This window comes from Choristoneura fumiferana, chromosome 19, assembly GCF_025370935.1.
Source record: "Choristoneura fumiferana chromosome 19, NRCan_CFum_1, whole genome shotgun sequence".
Lineage (NCBI taxonomy): Eukaryota > Metazoa > Arthropoda > Insecta > Lepidoptera > Tortricidae > Choristoneura > Choristoneura fumiferana.
Window position 1 is genome coordinate 5,860,576 of NC_133490.1, and position 17,325 is coordinate 5,877,900.

At 38.3% G+C, this 17,325-nt stretch overlaps 2 protein-coding genes across 5 annotated transcripts in view; both read left to right on the plus strand.

Annotated features, from left to right (window-relative positions):
* The window catches only part of Gfrl (Glial cell line-derived neurotrophic family receptor-like), a 305,325-nt gene that overhangs the window by 244,464 nt on the left and 43,536 nt on the right, over nt 1-17,325 (plus strand). The gene's annotated exons all lie outside the window — the stretch shown is intronic.
* LOC141438735 (polyamine-transporting ATPase 13A3-like) overlaps nt 1-17,325 on the plus strand; it is a 426,124-nt gene that overhangs the window by 10,424 nt on the left and 398,375 nt on the right. The gene's annotated exons all lie outside the window — the stretch shown is intronic.

The window sequence follows — 17,325 nt, forward strand, 5'->3', positions numbered from 1 at the left end:
CAAGATTGTTTTTAAACTAACCTAACCTATAATTATGGTTCTACAGGATAGTCCTGAAATATCCTGAATAGTTCAGTTTAGAAAAGAAATTGTTTATCCATATGAAACAGTTGAGAAATTAATCATTGGCGGAAAATATTCATTAGGCTTCGGGTTCCCAGGCAAAGGTTCGTGAATTCACGTCCGAGCATGCTCCTCAGAATTTTTCGAATATTATGTACCTACCTAGTTTGGTGCGAAATTGAATTTGAAATTTTCACGATCTTTTCGGCAAAAGCGTGGCGTAGTTGAGGCGGCATGAGCACCTTTAAGGTGGGTACTGACCAACGTTACGAGGTGTAATGTAACATGTTGCACAGCGAGCATTCGTGCAGTCAGTACTTAGTGTTACGGGAAACCAGCGAACAACGAGCCGCTCGTTGCTCGCTTGAGTGCTCCACCCGGCTGTCGGTTTTTGGCGAATCCTTTGACTGTTACGCGGTTCAGTCAGTACACTGTAACAAGTCAGCCATCTTTACTGAGAGTGGCTGGCGAATATGGAGCACAAGTTTTGACGAGCAACATTACGCAGATTTTGAGAACACAGCGAACATGCTCAATGCGTCACATGCTCGATGCGAATGTACATTTCACCTCGTAACGTTGGTCAGTACCCAGCTTTAGATTTCGACAAAAGTTCACAATAAATTATACCTGGTAAATATTGGAACCATTCCCAACTATCTAATATTTACTGTTAGAACTTGACATAGTTTCATCGAGCCCGAAGCGGCGATATGTTCATGTATTTATACGTACTCTTTCGAAGGAAAACCTTACGATAAATAATCTTTCTTTTATTTACCAATGTCAAAGAGAAATCAAACGGACAGGTGCCCGCGTCTTCAAAGAAATACTTTGAATTCATCATACATTTAATATCAGCAAATGGTAGCGTACGTATTATATAATAATCGTTATACGATACTGTACCACACGTCGTTGTACCTACATATTTATAGGCAAAATATATGTTATTTTTCCACTGACGTCGATAAGCCCAGGGCTAATAAAAACGCAGGTCTATATTTTGTGATATGGTCTGCTAAAAATTTTCATATAGTTTAAGGGGCTGTTTCACCATCCATTGATTAGTGTTAACTGACGGTTAAATGTGATGCCGTCTCTATTTGTTTTGTTAGAATAGACGGAGACGGCATCACATTTAACTGTCGGTTAACGCTAATCAATGGATGGTGAAACAGCCCCTAAATGTCGACTTGTGATAAAATAGTTACATTATACGGTATTTGACAACTCCTGAATTTGCCATATCTTAATATTATTATGAAAATATAGATATACAGACGAAGAGAAAACTTAAATCGGTTGAAAATTGGATTTATAGTGTTTTTTTTTTAAATCTACATACCTGTCTCTTTCTCAAACGCTTTTCTCTATACAGCAAGTATGGCGCTACTGGCGTGTGACGTCACATGCCAGTATATCTTTCTCTATCTAATCTTGAATTTCAAACCTTTATAACTTTGTTATTTGTAAAGGTAGCTTAAAAAATGTTTCTCTACTCGATAACAGGCATTGTGTAGTTTCAATTTATAAAACATATACAAAATAGTCAAATACAGTATTTTGGGTTTCATGATATTAAAAATTAGAAATGCTGTACTGCTACTAGTTATAGGTTATTTACTAAAATCATTGCAACAAACCTCAATTTCTTTTCAAAAAGTCAAAACAAAGTCGACCATTCATTATCAAAAGTTGCCACAAATTATCCAATTTCGGTTTTTGTCCATTCACTTCGCACTGATAAGTCGCGCAGCTCGCCGGTTAATTGAGATGAATCTTTCCAAGTCAAACTGTATTGTTTTCCAGCTGAAAGAACTCCTAAAAAGACCTTTTTAGCGGGGCACTGGCAAATTTTCGTTGTTGCGGGTTCATTACATATTTAATAAAAACTGAATTAGTGATCTCTTTTAGTATTTATCGTTGTTAAAACAGTCGTCATTTTATACTCGATTAAAATTATAACTATTACAGCAACCGGGACTTATTACGCTTAACAAGACGAGTAATGTTCTAGCCACATTGCAGTGGCCGTAGTGGATATCAAATAATAATTATGTTCTAGATTCTAGAAAAGTCTCAAGCCGATAACCCATCTAATGCGCGTTTATTTCTTGCCACACCCTGGCTTTTGGAAATCCGGATTACGGTACCCTAAAACCTTACAGCGGCCATTTTAAGGGCATTAGTGGGACAAAATGGCGGTGAGAGGGTCAGTCCCCTGTCACCGGCTCATTGTGTGATCGCGGAAAGTAATTGTTTTATAAATGTCTGACAGTTTTTCGACATCAATAGGGAAGCTTTGAATGATCTAAGTATGGGGACTTTTAAATCCATGTCATTGACCTGGATTTACGTAGGATATTATACTGTTTCCCAATCCGTACTGGGCCCGATTGGGAAATAGGACCGGACCCAAGCCTTCTCATTCTGATAGGAGGCCTGTGCCCTGCAGTGGGACGTATTTAGTATGATGTTTTTGCCGGTGGTAGGACCTTGTGCAAGGTCCGCCCGGATTGCTACCACCATCTTGCTCGCTAATCCTGCCGTGAAGCTGCAGTGCTTGCACTGTTGTGTTTCGGCGTGGAGAGTAAGACAGCCGGTGAAATTACTGGCACTTGAGGTATCCCATCTTAGGCCTCTAGGTTGGCAACGCATCTGCAATACCCCTGATGTTGCAGATGTTTATGGGCGGTGGTGATCTCTTACCATCAGGAGACTCACTTGCTTTGCCATCCAGTCGAATAAAAAAAAAAGATGATAACTATATTACTTTAATATCTAAGTAGAATAGTAGCTTTCTACTTGATTGTAACTCACAATACTCACATACCGGGTGTGGCCTGTTACACGAGCAAATAACGCACTCGTCAAACTAAACAACATCTAGCTCAGCGACTTTTAAAAATAATTCGTTTTTTTAATTTTTATAACACTTTAAAGTTTATTCGAAGAAGCAATGTAAAGCAAGTTGTTTGATATTTGTAGCGTGGCAGGCGCCGCCAGTTGTGTTCTAGGATGGCGTACATTGATAAGACAACAGTATTCAATTTGTATGAAAAAGGGAAAATCTAAAGACTCCATTATTTTTAAAAGTCGCTGAACTAATGTTGTTCAGTTTAACGAGTACGATCTATGTTTTAAAATTTTGCTCGTATTACAGGCCACTCCCGGTATATTAAAATTGTATCGTCCATGATTTCAAAATTTAATTTCAAATTTAAGTGAATACAACATTACAATACCTAATTGGATTGTTTCCTGGGAAAACATATTCTATTTAATCGGTCGGTTACATTATAACACAATATTGGAAATGTAGTTTTCCTTTTGTGAATAAAAAAAATACGTTAGCGAACTTGACTACGTAGCTTGAGGTCCCGGATTCAATCCCCAGTCGGGGCAGATATTTATAACATGGAAAATTTTGTGTTTAACATGTAATTAAGAATTATCTATATTAAAGACTTTTCCACGCACGACAAAAATATGGAACCGGCTTCCTGGGACAGTGTTTCCGGAACGGTACACAACGGTACACGATCCTATCAGTCTCTCAAAGGACCGGCAACGCACCTGTGATATCCCTCGTGTTGGTAGGTGTCCATGGGCGGCGGTGATTGCTTCCCATCAGATCCGCATGCTCGTTTTCCCCCTCTTATATAAAAAGTATGTTGCCGTTGCCTGTATCAATAGTACAAGCTTTGCTTAGTTTGGACTAGGTCAATATTGGTGTCAACTGTCCCGTAACATTTATTTATTTGCTTATTATTTTATCGGACTCCATTGTTAACATACATCACGTACTTACATGAAACATCAAACCAAGGTTTACCTACAGATTTCAGTGTTGCCTTCGAATAATTTTATCATGCGACCTTCTTCCAAATCTCATTTCTCGTTATTTTCCTATACTAATGTGACAGGTTACGCTTCGTAATTCCACTTGTCACTTTTGGGTATTCCATTTATTACTTTTTTCTTTATTATATATCCCTTTTCCCCAAATATTTTATTGTGTACTGATACGGCATCAGTTACTTACCTATTTTTAGGGTTCCGTACCTCAAAAGGAAAAAACGGAACCCTTATTGGATCACTTTTTGTCCGTCTGTCTGTCAAGACCCTTTTTCTTGGGAAGCGTGGAGGTATCAAGCTGAAATTTATTAAAATACTGAGGTCTACTGTCCCTTGGGGCTGTGAAAAAATCAAATTTCTAAGCCAACGCAATCAAAAGATGCAGCCGTTTATGCTGTAAACTTCCGCAAATTTTCGAAACGCGCAAGGGAATCAAAACCTACCTACCTACCTGTACTTCCCATGAACTCAGAATCTTGAAATTTGATATGAAGGAGAGTATTATAACACAACCAACTAGAAAAGTCTGAAATCTTGATTTTTTATGTCTGTCTGTAAATATCACTGACGAATATAATCTAACCCCACACTGCGTTTTGTGCATTTTGCTTAAGAGTAGGGGGCTCTGCATACACTGAATGTATTAAATCACTCGTAAAAAGCGAGAAATATCTTCAAGAGACGATTCCCGTTTACTTACATACCTATAAATGTGCACGGAACCCTCGGTGCGCGAGTCCGACTCGCATTTGCCCGGTTTTTTATTTACCGTAGCTTCACACGGTCTTATCCGGTCCTACGGGACCCTATTACTCAGACTCCCCTTTCTATCCGTCCTTCACAGAGCTGTATCTTTTGAACCGTAAATAGTAGTTGACATTTTCACTTAATTGATATTTATGACTATATGGTTGCTATAACGATTAAGTATATTATTTACCTAACAATGTGCCGAAATAACGAGCTGCTCTAAAATTAAGGTTGTTCCGCGTACAAAACCCGATTTTAATTTATAAAATGAAATAAAGTTAGAGAAGGTTCATGCGAGCAACACGTGGTACGGAACACTAAGTATGTGGGAATCCGACTCGCGCTTGGTTGTTTTTTTATTGTAAGAAAATAGAAAAAGAAAGATACTAAAAAAATAGTAATTTTATACCTAGTTTCTCTACTGGTAAACTTAAAAAACCGGCCATGAGCGTGTCGGACACGCCCAAAATAGGGTTCCGTAGCCATTACGAAAAACTGAAGTGATATTTTTCTATGAATTTCGTATTTTATACGGAATCTTCCATAGTTTAGCTATATTTTATACCTTAGGCTGCAATTTACTCTTAAACTAATAATAATTCTCAAGCAAACTTAACCGTTATAGTTTTCCTTCAAAAGTTCGATATACTTACTACCATCCTGATTTTTTTTTAATTTTTCTACCCACCGGTTTAGATTTTAGAGGGGGGGGGACGCTCGATTTTATATAAAAAAATTGAGCAAAACCCCTAATGGTTTTAAAAGGCCTATCCAACGATGCCCCACACTATAGGGTTGGATGAGAAAAAATATCACCCCCACTTAACGTCAATGGGAGGTACCCTAAAAAAAAAATTTTTTTTTCCCTTTTTTATTGTACCATTTTGTCGGCATAGTTTACATTATATCCGTGCAAAATAACAGCTTTCTAGCATTGATAGTGCTCAGGGGAGCAAAGCCTCGGACGGACGGACAGACAGACAGACAGACATGGCGAAACTATAAGGGTTCCGTTTTTGCCATTTTGGCTCCGTTACCCTAAAAAACAGTCAAAAAATACACGTGTTTTATAATAATAGTAAACACAGATAGATCACTAATTCAGTCACTTAAGGAATGAGAAGGGGTCAATCTCGGAATGAGAGATAATAAGCTGGAAACTTGTATTCAGCTTCATTTTGGTATCCTAAATGTTGTCTCAAAAGTTACATTTAATCTCGTGTCCGCGTCGTAAGTTATTAAAGGTCAAATGCCAAAAAAGTCAGTTTTTTGGGATTATCTCGGTTTCTATAACAAAACAAAACAAAACAACACAAAACATTACAAAATTGTAGAACATACAATTTGGAACAAATATTGTGTTAAAAAAATTTCGTACGTCCAACCGTTTTTGAGAAAGAGGGCAGAAGAGCCCGCAGCGCTCAGCCATACTGACTGATGCAAGGTCAACCGTGAATCTCAGTGTATAAAACCTTGTATAAAGTTTTAAGTCATTGAAATAGCGCTTAAAGTTCAACTCCCGAAGGAATAACAGAAAACTAAAATGCTCCAGGCTTCTTATGCAAACTAAAACATTTAATACGGTACGAAGGTGCTTTTGTTACAAGTGACCTTTGCGACCTTTGGGTCTACCTCCAGGCAAACCCAAGGGCGGCTAAAGGTCGACTAACTACAGGCTTTGGAACAATGTTTAAGAAAATCTTATACAGAGTAACTTCTAAGTCATAGACAGATACGAGTATAATTCGTTATGTCGTTCTTCAAGGCAAATACTGTGAATTTACTTGTTAAAAATGCTATTACTGTTATGTTGAGAAGAATTTGACTAGAAACTCAACGAGGCGTGCATATTTTTTCAAAGATAAAATCCATTGGATAAGATCCAACTCGGGACCTCAAGCTTTGTACGAGTAGTCAAGTTCTTTAACCGTTCGGCTATCCCGTCAATTCGCTGTCAAGAAGCAAATAAGGAAAGCCTCACAAAACGTAACGTTTATACTGACGACTCCGCAATCTCATCCAATTGTAAAACGAGGTTACCAGCAAAAACGCCCGGTCACGCTGCTACGTTGCCCATTGTCGTTTGATCCCAGAATAATAGGCCGAATTACTCCCGTTTTCGGAAACAATTAGACATTAAAAGAATAATGGGCAGTTACCGCAGTGTACATATTTAGCGACCACGAACTGGAAGACGAAAGTTCTCGAATCGAGACCGCGGATCGACAAGCGCAGATGGCCTACTCCGAAATTCGAAAATCAAAGTTCATATCGTACCGTCCCTCTCACACAACACAAACATCTCGCCTGTATTCCCAAATACGTTACCGCTTCGGAGCCACTTGTAGCAATTTCAGGTTTTAAGTTTGACATAAACGGTACAAGAAACGGTACGGTAACGGTACGGTAGTTTATCAATTGTGTTTTGTTTCTTTTCTTTTGTACAATAAAGAGTTTACATACATATACATACAATAGTGACAGACCCTCCCTCTCACGGGGAGACGAAACGACACGATTTTCGAATTTCGTAGGAACCCGCAGGGTAGGACTTCACCAAAGAGATGGACAGACCTGAGGCCTTATTATTTAATACATTGGGAATCACAATCTTTTCACCACGTCTTTCTGTCACACGGTATAAGAAGACATTAGAAAGAGACGGTGAGTACGATCGTTAGAGCGTTAGAAAATACGGCCTCTAAAGCCGCGGGTTTAGGTGGATGCAGGCCGCTTTCAACCCAAGCAACTGGATCTGTATGGGGGAGGCCTATGCCCAACAGTGGACGTCTTACGGTTGATATGATGATGATGATGATAATGAACTGGAAGACGCTGCGTTGACCGGCTTCCCACAAGCTGGACTGTACAAGTTGTCGTTCATTTCTGCGTTCCAAGAGGGAGGTTAGTTCAACAGTGCATGGAAGTCTTCCGGCTGATGATGATGATCATATATTTAACGAAAATACAAACTGAAACATGGATGCACAGAAAAAGAGACCAGCGCTAGGAATCGAACCCAGGTCCTCAGCATTCCGTGCTGCGTGCTATAACCCCTACACCACCACTGGACAGGAGTCTAGACACAAATTTCTCCCATGCACCACACGTTTCAGCCTGCTTTTTCCTTTACCAGCCACTTAAGCAGCGACACTAGCGACATCTATGTTTTTAGCTCTCATCGAGATGTCGCTATTAAGCAATCAAATTATGATTGTTTTTTTTGGAGTATTTGTGAAAAAAAGACTGTGTATCTGTGTGCGTGTGTGTCTGTCTGTGGCACCGTAGCTCTTAATTGGCTGGACCGATTGAACGCGGGTTTTTTAAATTGAAAGCAGGTTTTCTAGCAATCGTTCATAGACATATTTTATCAAAATCGGTTCAGCCATTTTTGAGATATTGAACTTTGAAGTGACAAAGTCGGGGGTTTTGCAACTTTTGGTTGTTTGGGTTATATATTTTGCTGATGATAGAAGCTCGTGCAAAATTAATTCGGATCACTACCATCATCTTGAAGCTTGAGGTCCCGGGTTCGATTCCCGTGTCGGGGCAGATATTTGTATGAAAAATACGAATGTTTGTTCTCGGGTCTTGGGTGTTTACTATGTATTTAAGTATGTATCTATCTATATAATTATATTTATCCGTTGCTTAGTACCCATAACACAAGCTTTGCTAAGCTTACTTTGGGACTAGGTCAATTGGTGTGAATTGTCCCGTGATATTTATTTATTTATTTATCTTAGGGCCTTTTGACGTGGCATCGACTCTAGTTTCTCCAGAAAAGCTTAACGTCCAGATAATAAGAGCAAAAAACAGATCGGCACGACTCTATCTTCTAAATCTATCACCGATGTATTGTATGTGATTATCTTCTTAGCCATTTTGAACTTTGTGAAAAGTGGGCCCGCGTGGGAACTACTCTCATTCTGAGAGGAGGCCTGTGCTTGCCTATATACTGGGGTCTCTGACCATGGAGCTTTAAATCCAAGGTTCGATAGTACTCGCATGACTGAGCCACTTTTGTTCTGCGATTTTTCAAAAATATGATCACTGTTCATTTAATTTTTTTCATACAGATTAATGTAATTTTCAATGTATGCGTTAATATGTATGCGCGTTATACCAAATTGAGAGCGCATTGTTAAATGTTTATCTAAGAGATGTCAAGTAAATGTCAAAAAATATTCAAAGCCCCCACAACCACGAGACAGCGATAACACCGCCATTTCCGATACACTGATTTAACTATTAAACTGGATTCGATTTGTAGCATTCGAAGATGGCGGATGTAGACAATATCTAATTTTGCTATTTCTGTTTCTTTGGCCAGTTGAAGTATAATTTTGATAATGTTTTATGCGGCGATTAACCTTAACAGTGAACAGTGATCCAAAAATCCTATAATGCTCTCGTGTCTAACATTTTTTAATGCGCAAGTGGTCTCCACGTGGTTTCTGGAATTTTACTATCAAGTTGCAAAAACTACAATCGCCGTACAACGTGCCCTCCAAAGAGAGTTTAACTTGACACTGGCGAAATTGTCCTATTTATTAGGACAGAAAAGCCATATTTTAAAAGAGAAGAAGAAGAAAAACTATTAAACTTTGAGCGTCAACAAATTATCTAAATTCAAGTTATTTGAAAATGATCATTTTCAAAACAAAAGTAGCTTAGTTATGTGAGTAGAATCAAACTTTGAATTTAAAGCCCCATCCTCAAAGACACCCTTATACGTTTCACAACATATGTATACATGCCGAGATATGATGAACAATATTCACCAAATGACGTACTAGTATTTTATCTTTACCCATATAGTAAATCCTCAATTATGCGTTCAAAAACCATAGGTAATGACCAGCATTACGACATTGGATTCTATTATGAACACGGCTGTATCGTAATGGTCATTACGGTATACTCGGCTACGCCTCGTTTCATAAACCCACACTCGTGTTTAAGGACCCCTATTACGATACAGTTGCATAAATATTATTACGAAACGGTTCGATGGTGGTATAGTATCTAATTGGTTGCCTGTAGGCATAGCACGTATACTTACTCGTATCACATTAGTCGATTATCAACTACTTAAAGGTATTGATTTTGAAACATCGAAACGCAATTATAGTTAATTGGGGTACAGTCGTAGTAAAATTATTCGTACAAATTGTATGAATTGTTAAAGTATTGGTGTAACGGTTGAACGGGTAGCGTGCCCGAGTGTAGTTAAAGTAGGTACATCGATGTTGTCATTAATTATGTACGTGAATAGTTAAAATTGGTGTTTTGTGTCGATATATTGACGTCACAGTTTATCGGAAGGTCGTCAATTTGTACATACAAAACATTTAACTTATAATCAAAACAACAAAAGGTTGAAAACCCCCGACTTTGTCACTTCAAAGTTCAATATCTCAAAAACGGCTGAACCAAACATTGAAAAAACATGTCTAAGAACCATCGCTAGAAAACCGGCTTTCAATTAAAAAAAACCGTATTCAAATCGGTCCACCTGTTTGAGAGCTACGGTGCCACAGACATATATACAGACACACAGACACGGTCAAACTTATAACACCCCTTTTTGCGTCGGGGGGTTAATAAACAGCTTAAAAGAAAAAATGTCTTTTAGGTTTCGCAACTCGAAAGGAAAAGGCTGGACTCTTTAGGACCACCTTATTATTTGTCTGTCTGTCAGTCTGTCCATCAAGTCCCCTTGAAAACTTTGTGAAGAAACCTGTACAAACCTGCAAAGCAATTCCATGTGGTGCATGATAAGATGATCCCAATCCGAACTGGGCTCGAGTGGGATCAACAGCCCAAGCCCGCTCATTCTGAGAGGAGGCCTGTGCCCAGCAAAGACCCATATGGATCAATCAACCTTTTTAACCCCCGATGCAAAAAGAGGGGTGTTATAAGTTTGACCGCTATGTGTGTCTGTCTGTGGCACCGTGCTCTTAAACGGGTGGACCGATTTGAATGCAGTTTTTTTATTTGCAAACAGGTTTTCTAGCGATGGTTCTTAGACATGTTTCATCAAAATCGGTTTAGCCGTTTTTGAGATATTAAACTTTGAAGTGACAAAGTCGGGGTTTTCAACTTATTGTTTACTGTTTATTCTGTCCCATAAACTCAGGTGACATCAGTGCCTTGAAGGAATTGCCTTAGGACTGTGACAACTAATCACTACCAGCGTTAGTAGGCCTCCCACCGGACTGACGACATCGTGAAAGTTGCGGGAAACCGGTGGCTGTAAGTGGCGAGTTTTCGTTCATTGTGGCGTTCAAGGGAGAGGTATTTGTTCAGCAGTGGACGCGCTTCCGGTTGATGATGATGACGGTGATGATGTCACAACTAAGTTTCAGTTGATTTAAATGATACTTAATAATTACCAAACTCAGAAGACGTTACCATGGCAACAGGCAGGATTCCGTAGCCATTAGGAAAAAATCAAGTAATCCAAGGATTTCGTATTGGTTACAGAATCTTTCAAGTTTAGGTATATTTTATACCTTAGGCTGCTATTTACTCTTAAACTACTAATAATTCTCAAGCAATCTTAGTCGTTATAATTTACCTTGGTAATTTGATATATGTATTTACTACCATTCTGATTTTTTTCAAATTTTTCCACCCAACAGTTTCGATTTTAGAGGGGGGTGGGGGACGCTCGATTTTAATGAAAATTTTAACTTTAAAGTTGAATATTTTTCACAAATAGATCACTGAATCGAAAAATTGTCTTAGCAACCCCCCAATGAATTTAAAAGACCTATCCAAGGATACCCCACACTACAGGGTTAGTCTAGAAAAAAAAACACCCCCAACTTTACGTCAATGGGAGGTACTTACACTAAAAAAAATGTTTCTTTTTTTTTACTGTATCACTTTGTCCGCTTGACTAGTATGTAAATTCATGCCCAATTACAGCTTTCTAGTACTAGCGGTCTCTGAGCTTACCCCGCGGACAGACTGACAGACGGACAGACTGGTGAAACTATTAAGGGTCCTAATTGCTACGGAACCTAAAAAGTTGATTGATACAGACTACTTACTTACTACTTTTGGTGCCGATACATTCAATTTCACGTCACGCTGCATAAACGATGATTCCAATTAGTGTTTCGTCGTAATTAATAATTTGTCAACCTGTCAAATAATCAACAGGACGTCTAAGTAATTTTCGGAAATCCCACGAATTTTACAAAATCCCGAATAATTCATTCAATTCAACTGCTTTATCTAATGACTTACGCGTGCGAAGCCGCGGCAAACACTAGTAGTAATAATACTTTCACTAAGGGGCTGTTTCACCAACCATTGATTAGCGTTAACCGATGGTTAAATGTGATGCCGTCTCCGTCTATTCGAACAAAACAAATAGAGACGGCATCACACCTAACCGCCAGTTAACACTAATGGATGGTGAAACAGCCCCTAAGTGTAGACACATGTCAATATACATATATATATGTATAATATACACAACACACACAAACATCACGCCTGTATTTCCAAATGGGGTAGGCAGAGCACACGAAACGTTACTGGTTCGGAGCCACTTGTAGCAATTTAGGTTTAAAGTTTGACAAAAGCGGTACAATAGTGACAGGTTGCTAGCCCGTCGCCTACGACCAGCCTGTATATATTTAATGTACATTGTATATACATACATATATATGCACTTCATAATTATTATGGCTTCGCACACGTAAGTAATTAGATACAGCAGTTAAATTGAAATTCCGGAATTTTGCAAAATTCCCGTGGGAATTCCCGAAAATTACTCAGACGTCCTGTACTGATTATTTGACAGGTTGACAAATGATTAATGATGATGATGATGTGATCCTGTTATCCCTCACTAGGGACATAGGGCTCGTAGAAGAGTTTTCCATTTGGCTCGATCTTGCGCTGCTTCTTCCAGCTCTTCCCAGCCGAGACCAATTGAGCCAGCCTCCTTCTCAACTGATCGCCTCCACGTGGTCCGAGGAGAGGCAATTATGACAATACTAATTGGAATCACCTATATGCAGCGTGACATCAAATTGACGTCATCGGCATCAAAATTACGGGCTTTGATAATGATGAAATAAACAGGTAAAAGCTTCTGAGCACCAAATTCCTTAATGTAACCTAAAAACCAAATCATACGGGCCCGCCGATCTCCAATCCCGGAGCCCGAAAAAACTTCACAGAAAAGGTCTGACCGGACCGCCTTAACAAGCCCTGACAAAAACCGCCAAGTGGCAAAACCTCAGAACTTACATGTGATTATCCGGAGGAATCGGTATTTTTTGTCTCATGCTATTACGTCTGGATTCGATGCCCTTTGTGATTGGTAATGCTATAGGATTGTCAGGCTTAAGATAAAGGATGTTTGTGGCTCTTGCCACATAAGTAGGAGACGTCGGAATCTTTGAAACAAATGCATAAAGGTCGACGAGATTTTATCGACTTTTATGAATATCGATATTTTTGTTTTCGACTTTTTCCTGCCGTACAGCGAAATGTTTTTTGCAAGAAACTAAGTCGCAGATCGACGGATCTCTAGATCGACTTCGTTAATTTCATGAAAAACCCATTCCGTGGCTTCTGATATTATTTGATTCTAATTATTATTTAATTTTACATAAAATTCTGATATTTCAGATATCTTTCGTACTTTAGACATAAAATAAAAAGAGTGCATTTTCGAAATTAAATTTTACGTCGTTTTGGTGGTTAATTTATTTTGCTATATTATGGTCCCTTGTCGATTTAATATACCCAAGGATTACATATATTTATGAGGTGCCATTAAGATGCTTATAGTTTAAGGCTACGTTTCCACCAGAGATATGCGTCCTCTAAAAAAGTGTCGTAACATAAAAAAGGGATTTTGAGAAAATTGCATTTTAAGTTTTTTTTTCCTTCTTCGTTTAATTGTGAATGTTTATTAATAGTTTATATTATTTTTAGTTTTCACACTATTGTATGTACTTAGTTAAATAAAAGTTGTGTCGTCATACATTATCATATTTTTTTTTATTAACTGAAATAAGTCATACCTATGTTATGACAGTTCTTCACATTCTGAACTATAAAAAATTGACATAACCTGTGATATGACTCTTATTTACATTCAGTATCAGAAAAATATCGTTACATAAAAAAGTCATATTCTATCTTACGACTGTTTTGTACAAATAAAGTATGTGATACAGTGTCGCATAATAGCTTATGACGGTTTTCACCCGCACCGACACGCGTGCGCCTGCGGCCAACAGTGTTAATATTTGCACTTTTTTGTGTTGACAAAAAAAAAATTGCGAAAATAAATATATTTTTTTATGACAGTTTTTTACAGGATGTGCGGTGTTGCGAGGAGAGGAATGTGTTTTTCATGACCCAATAGAAACGCTTCATTTACCACCATAAGATAGGTAATGAAATGACGTTTCTATTCTCACGACACATCCTCTCACGTCTCTGGTGGAAACGCAGCCTAATAGCAATGTGACTTAAATAATATTCCACCGAAATCATGTAGTCCAGCCAAAAACGATAATGTCGAAACACGATAAAAGATTTCGCCTATCACTTAGGAGTGGACCTATAGTCGTCTACCTGATGGGCTTCTATCACTCCTCCTGGCTCGTGCTAAGGCACCGACTTCAAACTAGTACCTAGATTAAGGTTTTCCAGGTGGCAGGACCTTGTGCAAGGTCCGCCCGGATTGCTACCACCATCTTGCTCGCCAATCCTGCCGTGAAGCAGCAGTGCTTGCACTGTTGTGTTTCGGCGTGGAGAGTAAGACAGCCGGTGAAATTACTGGCACTTGAGGTATCCCATCTTAGGCCTCTAGGTTGGCAACGCATCTGAAATATTTTGCAGATGTTTATGGGCGGTGGTGATCTCTTACCATCAGGAGACCCACTTGCTCGTTTGCCATCCAGTCGAATAAAAAAAAAAGGTTAAATAGGAGAGAAAGGAGAAAAAGGTTTATTACTTATATTTTGCTTTTCGGTTTTTTCGGCGGTTCAATTTTTTGTTAAAAAGTTTTTTATGTCGTGAGGCTAGAGAAATTATCTAACGTAAGAGTTGGAACATGCCTACAAGTTATTAAATTATATGATAAAAAAAAATGTTTTTAATTTTCCTGTGTGAAACACGACATTTTCTGACGTTAAAAATAAAATATCAGACCGTACAAAAAACCATATCATAACACATACACACACACACACACACACACACACACACACACACGCACGCACACACACACACACACACACACACACACGCACACGTAGGTATTACTTTATTAAAGCCTCTTTACCGCATGAAGCAACCCTAAATCACTTATACAGCACGCTATGTGGTTTGAGCATACAATTTAGCTCTCAGCTGCGTCGGTAATTATCTGCTATATCCTTTAATATAACCGGTGTGATCCAGTTAATGTCACCGCTGAATGTACGTTGAATTAACTATACACACACTACACACACAAACATCTCGCCTGTATTCCCAACTGGGGTAGGCAGAGCACACGAAACGTTACCGCTTCGGAGCCACTTTTAGCAATTTTAGGTTTTAAGTTTGACAAAAACGATACAATAATGACAGATATATGTGTAAATAAATGTTTCTCTCTCTCTCTCTCTCTCTCTCTCTCTCAGATAGGTATATAACTATACACTTTTGGCCAATATTAGACTACTGCTTTACAGACATGAATATACAAACATCTACTATCTAATACCTTTATAAATATATTATATTTCGGGGATCTCGGAAACGGCTCCAACAATTTCGATGAAATTTGGTATGTAGGGGTTTCCAGAGATGTAAAATCGATCTAGCTTGGTCTTATCTCTGGGAAAACGCTTGGTACCGAGTTTTAGCACGAGCAAAGCTCGGTCGCCCGGGTACTATAAGCTAATACGAAGTGGCTATTAACGGTGCTTGGACTGGTGGCTATACAGTGGCTTTAAAATTACGAAATATTTTTAAACATTATAAAATTGGAGGTTAATTTGACAGAACAACCCTGTATTTTTTTGTTGATTTGTTGTTGTGGTGTTTTTTTAAAGTAGGTATATTACAATTTTAGCCAGATATAAGTTAGGTAGTTACTTAGTTACATGTGATGTCATGTGATTGATATAATTAAGGGGACGTATCTGAATATCATCATCATCATCAGCCGGAACGCGTCCACTGCTGAACAAAGGCCTCCCCTTAGAACGCGACAATGAACGCAACTCGCCACTTGCATCCACCGGTTTCCCACAACTCTCACGATGTCGTCAGTCCACATGGTGGGAGGCCTGCCAACGCTTCGCCTTCGGGCTGAATATCGAAAAATAATAAATAATAATAAATAAATATCATATAATATGTCTAACGTTAAAAAGCCGACGGTCAAAATATCTAAAGTAGCGTTGGTTAGGTAGGTTCGATATTTTGGCCGTCGATATTTTAATTTTCACCATCGATATTTCAATTTTCGATGTTCAGATACGTAATGCCCATAATTAATTAATTATATTTAGTTGAAATCGCTAGTTAACAATTAAATTCAATTTATTTTCAAAACAATTGACATTGTGTTGAATACTAAAAACTATTAAAAATATAGCGTGTTTTTTAAATATAAATCGAACAAACACATTTTTTAATTACTATACTTAATTTAAATTGGAGTCAAAAGATATTGCATAGCATACACACTATGCTGAGCTGGGACTGTTTCACGACTTCGCAAAAACTTGCTTTTATTTTTTTTATGTTTTATTTTTTTGTTAATACGTGTAATTATGTACTGTAACACTGTTTTTGCGAATAGCGAATAAATTATTTTCGGGATTTCCCGGGAATTTAGTAAAATCCCGAAATATCAACTGAACTGATAAACTATAATGAGTCACACGAGCGAAGCCGTGTGCATAGACTAGTATTCTATAAAAAAATGATAGCACAATTATAATTATAACAAAGTCATTCTTACTTCAAACAGAATAAATCACCGTCGCGGCAAATTGAAGGAGAATGCACAAAAGATTTGGGATGAAAAATGTCCGCTAATATATCACGGCTGAGGCTGGGCAAATTAGGGCGTTCGAGAATTTAAGCATTTACCCTCGTCAGTAGTGTGGGCTTTAGGAGGTCGTCGTTATGATTATGATTTTAAAATCCCGAAAAAAGGGGTTGAAAAAGTTCAAGTAAGTACGTACTGCACACGATTTAAAACGAGATTAATGAAATCGAAGGTTGATGATAAAGTTTGAATGTCGTTGTATCGCATTTGCTTCGTATTAAAATATTGAGCTATTTTGGCTATTTTTTTTGGATACCTGCGACTGATCATTGATCTCAGTCATTAAATTATGACCAGAGACCGTATTGCCTAATGTTTCGCATACAAAAGCTGTCATTTGATTGCGATCGCGAGCGTCAGAGACGTTAGACAATACGGCCTCAGAGGCCTATCTAACAAACCGGAATCGTAATCGTTTTCACCATTTCATTCTGTCAAACGGGATTGGATGAGAGTAGAAAGAGACGGTGAATGCGATCGCTAGCGTCTGCGCATTAGACAATGCCTCAGATGGTACTTAAGCTAATGGATTGGTTTAGCATTTCTTGAGATATTGAACT